Source organism: Chaetura pelagica, unplaced genomic scaffold (assembly GCF_000747805.2).
Source record: "Chaetura pelagica isolate M959 unplaced genomic scaffold, ChaPel_1.0 scaffold340, whole genome shotgun sequence".
Lineage (NCBI taxonomy): Eukaryota > Metazoa > Chordata > Aves > Apodiformes > Apodidae > Chaetura > Chaetura pelagica.
Genome location: NW_009951917.1, coordinates 34,333 through 41,674, shown reverse-complemented (window position 1 = coordinate 41,674; position 7,342 = coordinate 34,333).

Sequence of the window (7,342 nt, the reverse complement as noted above, 5' to 3'; positions counted from 1 at the left end):
GGACCGGACAGGTGAGCACCTCAGGGTGGGTTTTTTTAACGTTGCATCCAAACCTCTTCTAGTTAAAAACCAACACAACGAAACCCCAACAAAAAAAAAAAACAACAAACCCACAACAACAATGAAAACGGTTTTTTTTTTTTTCCTGATGTATTTTCCACTCACAGCGTGGTTTCTTTGCAGCCAGCAAAGCTCAACTGCTTTGTTCACTGGTGCTTTCACACAAAATTTGCAACATCCCTTTCTAACTGGCTGATGTGCATATAAGGTACTTTAATGTTACCAAACTGTAATTTAAAAATCTGACCCCTGAAGCACACAGCTTCAGCCCTCCTTGGTCAAAATTGGGTTACTTCAGGTTTGTTCTAGTATCCCATCCTTTTGGCATGACTTTGTCTTTACCTCCTTGTGGCTAGGGATGTGCTGTAAAAACAGCATAATTTTTGTTTTTCTCTCACCAGTTTCTCTCAGCTATTGTTGCTGTGGGCATGAAGCAGTGAGAAGGTGGTGCTGTGCTAGGCACACATGCATGAGGGACATCAGTGAAACTACAGAACAACACTGGGGTACTGAACATAATGCCCACCCAATGCAGTGTGTATGTCACAAAATACACCCCTCTGTGGGGTCCTCCCTCTATCCAACAGCTGCTGTTCCTGTTATTTAAGATGGCATCATTTTCCTGGCAGACAAGCTGAGCAAAATGAGCACGTAAAACTGCAGCCCATGCACTTGGCCTAACTGGAGTCTTGCCTTGCTGTAAAAAGGAACGGTACTACTTTTAAACTGGAATCAGGTAATTATTGCTCATCTCAGTTCACCCTGCAGCATCCTGGAATACTTGGGACACACATCTGGGAAAGGAGATACAAATTAAATTTTGCCTGAGGGTAGAGATGAAGTTCCATCATCATCTGACCAGAACTGACTTGGACAGTGTCCTGAAAGGGGTAAGACAGCAGATGAGATTTACATGCACAAACGAAGATTTATTGTAAATGGTAAAAGAGTTTTAAAATTTTAACTAAAAAGACATAGATCAGATTATTATACGAGTGTTAGCATATTAGGGTCGCAAAACAGGATATTAGGGTAATAAACCAAGATATCTTAAAATAGTTGGTTACTATTGCATTAACCATTTGGATGCTAGCAACTTACTTATTAATGGGCCTTCTACTGGATCTAAAACAACGATTAAAATAATTCCTAGGCAATGTGATAGTAGTGTTTGCAGTCTTTTCCAACTTGAAGCTTTTCTTTAGATGTGAAGTTAGCTAATGGAGATGTGAACAAATGTATAGGGATTTTGTATTTCTCACCCTTCATTTGGCTATAGCTGAGTGTACCCTGTATCTCAGCCTCTTGAGGAGTAACCACTCCAGCAGGTGTCCCCACTGGAGAGGAGAAGGTCCAGCAGCCTCCTGGGAAAGTCTACAGGAGTCTCCCTGATCAAAGATGGGACCAAGCTTTGATAGAATAAAGTGATTGCTGTCATTTAACTAATTAGCTGTGCCTCCAAAATCCTCCATTGCAGAGCAAAAGGAAAAGAGGAAAAAAACAATAAAGCCTTTTTTCTCACCAAGCAAACTCTCATTTATCTGTTTGTTCTTGTTTTGTCTCCATTGTGGCTGGGCTGGGCTCCATGTTCTTCAACACAGGAGAGCAGCTGGTGTTACAGACATCAGCTTGACCTTCTGTTTGTACTTTCAAGGTTACCAGTTCAGAGCTTGCTGTGCCCTTTCTCACAGGAACCCTCCGACCCCAGGCTCAGGACAGTGAAACTGAAAGGAATTGAATCACAAAGGGAAACTGAGGCAGGCACCCTGAGATGGAGCGTCCTGCTACAGACTGAAATGTTTACATGTCTTTTACAGTCTGCATAGGAACTTTCACTTACTTTTGTCTTGTTACTTCCCTAATTTTCTTCCCTTTTTTAGAGAAATACTTTGTTATAAGCTGAACTAAGAGCAAGATTTGAATGCAAAAAAAATGTTTGGTTTTATTTTATGGAAATAACGAGGAAGTTGTTTCATTTTATTGAAATAATGAATAATCCACTGCTTAGTTTTCCTTCCTGTTCTGTAACTTGTAAGGATGCCTGCCCCCCATGCATTTACAAATGCGATCTTTGCATATCGTTACAACGGTAGCTTAGAAAGTCATAAATACAGTCTTCTTTAATAAGCCAAAGGCTGTTTGCCCACACTAGGCACACTGGAAATGCCTGCAGAACCAGACAGCCCTGGAGATACAAAAAGGTTAATACTAGAAGCAGCTCAATTAAAAGTCAAGACTGCAGAGAAGAGCAGTATGGTCTTCCTTGCTCGTGCTCCTGCCACCCTGAACATCCTGGCAGACAATCTAAAGGAAGAAGGAATGAAAGATTCCAGCTAGATTCCAGATTAACCCAGATGGAGAAGAACCAGAACTCACTCTCCTGCCTCTCTGCCCAGTTGCAGTAACAATCACAAGAAATAAAAAGCCCAGCAAATGGAGCAGGAGCCAAATGTCTGATTTGTGATTTTGTTGCTGGGCAGCCTACCCCCTTAATCTGCTGTCTGTGCAAGGAGGGTTCTTGTGTGCAAATGATCCTGGGAACTATGAGTGCTATGAAGAGTGTTCCTCAAAATGAGCCAGTGTCTACTACCCATACTAGTAGATATGCTTACATTTTAAAGAGGTGCTATTCAGAAATGGCTTTTTTTATCTTGGTGAGCTCTATACTGTTGCATTATGAGACTGGAAAAGGAAAGAGATTTATCTGACCATATTCATTGCTCATCAGCAGCGAAAATTACAGAATTTACAAAATTAACTAGAGAAATCACTTTTATCTTCATACTAGCCAATGTAGCTCTAGTAATTGCTGCAGGTTATCCATCTTGAGCATAGGCTAGTCACAGACTTTCATGTCCTTCAGGTAAGGCTGGTGGCCCTAGTTGGCCTCCCAGGACTTGTCTAAACTTAAACATTAAGAAAAAAATAAATCTGAATGAATTAAAAAGATGATCTAAAACTGAACTATTTTAGCCTGCGTGGCATCTGGTACAGACACTATTATATAGAACAAGAAAAGGTTAACATGTATTTTGCTTCTTTTACTTCCAAAGACCGTTCAGCTGAACTGAATTAAAACCTCTTCAATCTCAAATAGTGCTGTCCTTTAGAGATTTGAAGCAATTTGCAAACAGTCACAATCTGATACCATTTCCCTGTGAGATTTTGTGTGGTTAAAAACATATGTGACTGGTACCTAAACTTCCCAGCTAGACAAGGTGTTTCTGTCATGCCAGTAGCAGACCTTTAGTTGCAGAAGTGCACACCTTAAATTTGCAGTAAAAGAGAGCAGGAAAATTACTAATGCTCTGTGCTTTTCATACAGGCACAGAGTATGTTGGCGGAATGTGCCCAGCCACTATACAAAATAACTTTGCTCCATTCTGCAAGGAGAAAAATAAAAGCTTTCCAGCAGTCCCTGGGGATAATTCCATTCTGACCTTCAGCTTGGAAATCTTGCAGTTTGCCTCTTCACCCCTTTCTCTGCAAAAAGAACACTGCTCCAGACTTTTCTTCTGCGTTGCAACACAGAGCCGGCAATTGAGAGCCAACGTATTTTAACAGATCGTTTGCAGAGCCACTTGCCTCTGTTTCTAAATTAAAATATTTGTCCCCCCCTTTGAAATACCGTGTTTGTGGTCTGCAAGAGTTGAATGTTGTAGCGAGACAGGGATGAAGCTGCATCACCAGAGCACATAGAACTAAGCTGATGAAGATACATCTATTTCATACCTGCAGCCCCTCTGAAATTCTGCCGCCGTTCAACACACTGTTATGTGAGCTCACACTGGCATTTTTTTTGCTATGAACAGCCTTACCTAATGGTTGGGTCAGAAAAGCAAAGGAAGCATAAAAAAGCTTAATGTGTGTGCGTGTCTGTGTGTGGCACAATTCCGTAAAAAGAAAGCCTACAATTGGCAGTAAGTGTGTTTCAGTCTTCAGATGGGTGCAGTTTAGGTAGGAGGGATTACTGGAACAGTATTTAATGATGTGTCTACAAGATTAATTATCTGTTGGTATAAGCCTGAAAAGTCTGGCATGCAGTTGTAGACAGGAGAATGCACACAGGGAAAGCCTGAGAAATAACATGAAGAGTGCTTAGTCTCAAATAGAAAATCTAATGCACAGAACGGAGATCAAATTATTTCAGCCTTTTCAGGGAACGTTAATGTACTCTAGACAGCTGAGCAGGCATGAATTCATCCCCTTTGGAGCTGTATTTCATTTCACTACTGTTGTCTAAAGTCAAACACAATAGCCCTGACATATGAGCTCACTGTGACTCCAGTAAACAACAAAGGACTTTGAAACTTTTTGTCCCCAGTCATTAATACCAAGACTAAAAGAAAAACAGAGAAAGCCACTGTATGTAATGTGGTATCACCAATAATGTCTTCCTATTCAAAACAGGCACCAGAGATGTCTGCTGCTTCTTAAAAAGCAGAATGTAAGCTGGAAATATGTATTGATTTACTCTACGGATTTTTTCCTGTAAGGGGAAGAAAAATATTTTAAGGTTAGCTTTTGAAATGAACAGCAGACACCTACAAGGGGAAGATCCCTATTGTGCAGCTGGCAATACCAGGATAACAAGATAATTATTATTATTTCACAGAATCACTTAGGTTGGAAAAGACCTTCAAGATCGAGTCCAACCATTAACCCTACCCTACTGAGTCCAGCACTGATCCCAAGCACCATGACTAGATAGCTTCTAAACACATCCAGGGATGGTGACTCAACACATTCCAGCACCTCCATGTCCTTCCTGTATTGAGGTGCCCAAAACTGGACACAACACTCCAGGTGTGGCCTCACCAGTGCTGAGTACAGGGGGACAATCACCTCTCTACTTCTGCTGGTCACACTATTTCTAAGACAAGCCAGGATGCCACTGGCTTTCTTGGCCACCTGGGCAGACTGCTGGCTCATGTTCAGCCACTTGTCAATTAGAACCATTCCCTTGCACAAATGCTCAGTGTCCTGAGAGCTGTTACAGGGGATGCAGAGGGGAATTCTGCTTTGGTGACAAAAACTACTCAGATCTGAATGTCTAGGTTGAATCTCCCCTACTTGGATACAATTCTTACCACATGTTTAGGTTTTTTTCTTTTCTGATTATGATTTTAATGTTATTGCACAGGCTGAATAATTTCAGAAATAACTATTTCCTCTGAGTACTTCAGGTTGCAGTTAGGTTACTGCACGATCAGTCTCGTCCCCAGATGTTCACCTCTGCTCTCCAGACCCTTCCTTGCTGTGCTGACATAGTAATTTTATGTGGGGAACTGAGAAGGTGGAGTGATCTGGATAAGAAATAATACATCATAAGAAAAGGCTTGTTTTTCACCCAGATCAGTCTGCCTTATGCTAGTACACAGCAGCAGACAGCTGTGATAGGAATGAGTAGTCAGGGATGACAGGCTGTTGTTGAAATTGTGCCACTGCCCCTAAATCACCTGTGATTTCTCCCTCTGTCTTTCAGATCTAACAGAGGCTGTTTTAAATAAATCAGCATTTAAGGATGAAAATTAGGCATTCCCTGGAAGGCAGGCAAGTGAGTGAAGTGGGAGCAGAGAAGACTATAAAGAAAGGCTCCTCACAAAATTACAATTACTTAAATATTTAGTCTTGAAGAAAAAGCCTTCAGGCACATTCGCTTTAATTTATTACTGTCAAAGTGTTCTGCTGGCTGAAAATACTGTGTGCAATGTGACATGTTTTTGCTGATGTCGCTCAACAGTCACTCTCCCACACACATAATGACACAGAAACAGGAAAAAAAAACCAGCAACCACATTTGTTTCTCACAAATTCTGCAGCTCTAATCCCGGGAAGAACATGCTAACAGATCTCCAAGGAATGTCTAATCTCTTTCCAACCTCCAGTACTTTCAGATACCCCTTTTCCTCTCTTCTGTTCCAGGATCTGTCGTGTTTCCAGTGCATCAACAGTTGTGGCCATTAGAACATTTAAGTGACGCATCACACTCGTTAAAAACTAGAAGAGGCAGAGGGGTTCAGCAAAGAAGGATTTTGGAAAGCAGACTGCCTGAGAAACTGCTTTCTTCTGCTGCTTTTCCTTACTGCTTTCAGCAGCTAACATGCATCCAGGTAAACCTGTGGACCTTCCAGTGTGCCTCACCTTTTGGTAGGAGAGCAGGTCACTCACTACAGGTACCCCAACGCAATGCATTTTTTGTTGTTATGAGCTTTTTCTCTATTTACCCACACTGTCTCTGCAGCAGGAGGCCTTACCTGAGGGGCAGCTCTTGCCAGGTGTCAGATCTGAGGACCACAGGCATGCATATCTGGGTTCCTTTGCTCATCGTGCTTATTAGAGGGAATAATTAAAATTGATAGGTTAAAATTAAAACAAAAACGTGCATAATGCCAGAAGCTTCTCACAGAACTGTGCTTTAGCAAATTTCTAGCCGTGCTTAGAATGAATAGAACTTGATAGAACATAGTGTTTTATTGAAACAGTGCAAGGTTTTGCAGTTTTCTCTTTCCTTTTTTTTTTTTTTTTTGGTTGGTTGGTTGTGGGGTTTTTTTCAGATTTTTCTTAGAAGAGAGGTCAGAGCCCAAAAATAATTCAGCCTAAATATATGCATTCACATTTTTCTGGAGCTGCAGGCACAAAACTAGGGAGTTATTAAAATTCCTTCAGCTGAAACACAGGAGACCTTATCGGAGTTGTATTTCAGATAATTGTAGTTAGAAACAACTGCATAATTAAGCATTATGGTTACAGAACTGTAAGGTGTGTGTGCAGAAGAACAGGGAAGCACAAGGGAGAGAAAAGGAAGAGGGGAAACGAGCAGGTCAGAGGGTCTCAAGGTCACTTTGAGGGCTTTTTGTTCGGATCCCGAGCAGCCCAACAGAACTTTTGGTGCAGCTGATGAGCCTGCCCACCTCAACGAACCCCTCTGCAGTTAATTAATTGCCTATTAACACGGTGAAAGCCTATCATTTCTGCACGCCGCGGCTGAAACAGCGCGTAAAACAACCAGTCGCGCATCCTGAGCCACTGACCTTCCCCCCGAGGACGCGGGCGTGAAACTTACACTCCGCAGGGACAGGGCAGGGGGAGTGGGATAAACCGGGACACGGCGGGTGCGAGGGAGGGAGCCCGGGCAAGAGCCCGGGTACCGAGACGGAGGGACGGAGGGAGCGGTGCCGGGGGCAGGGTGGGCTGTGCCATGGGAGCCGGGAAGGACACCTGAGACAGTCGGAGCTGGTTTTCAGGCCTGGGCAGGGCAGGGCGGTGGGGGGTCCTGCCA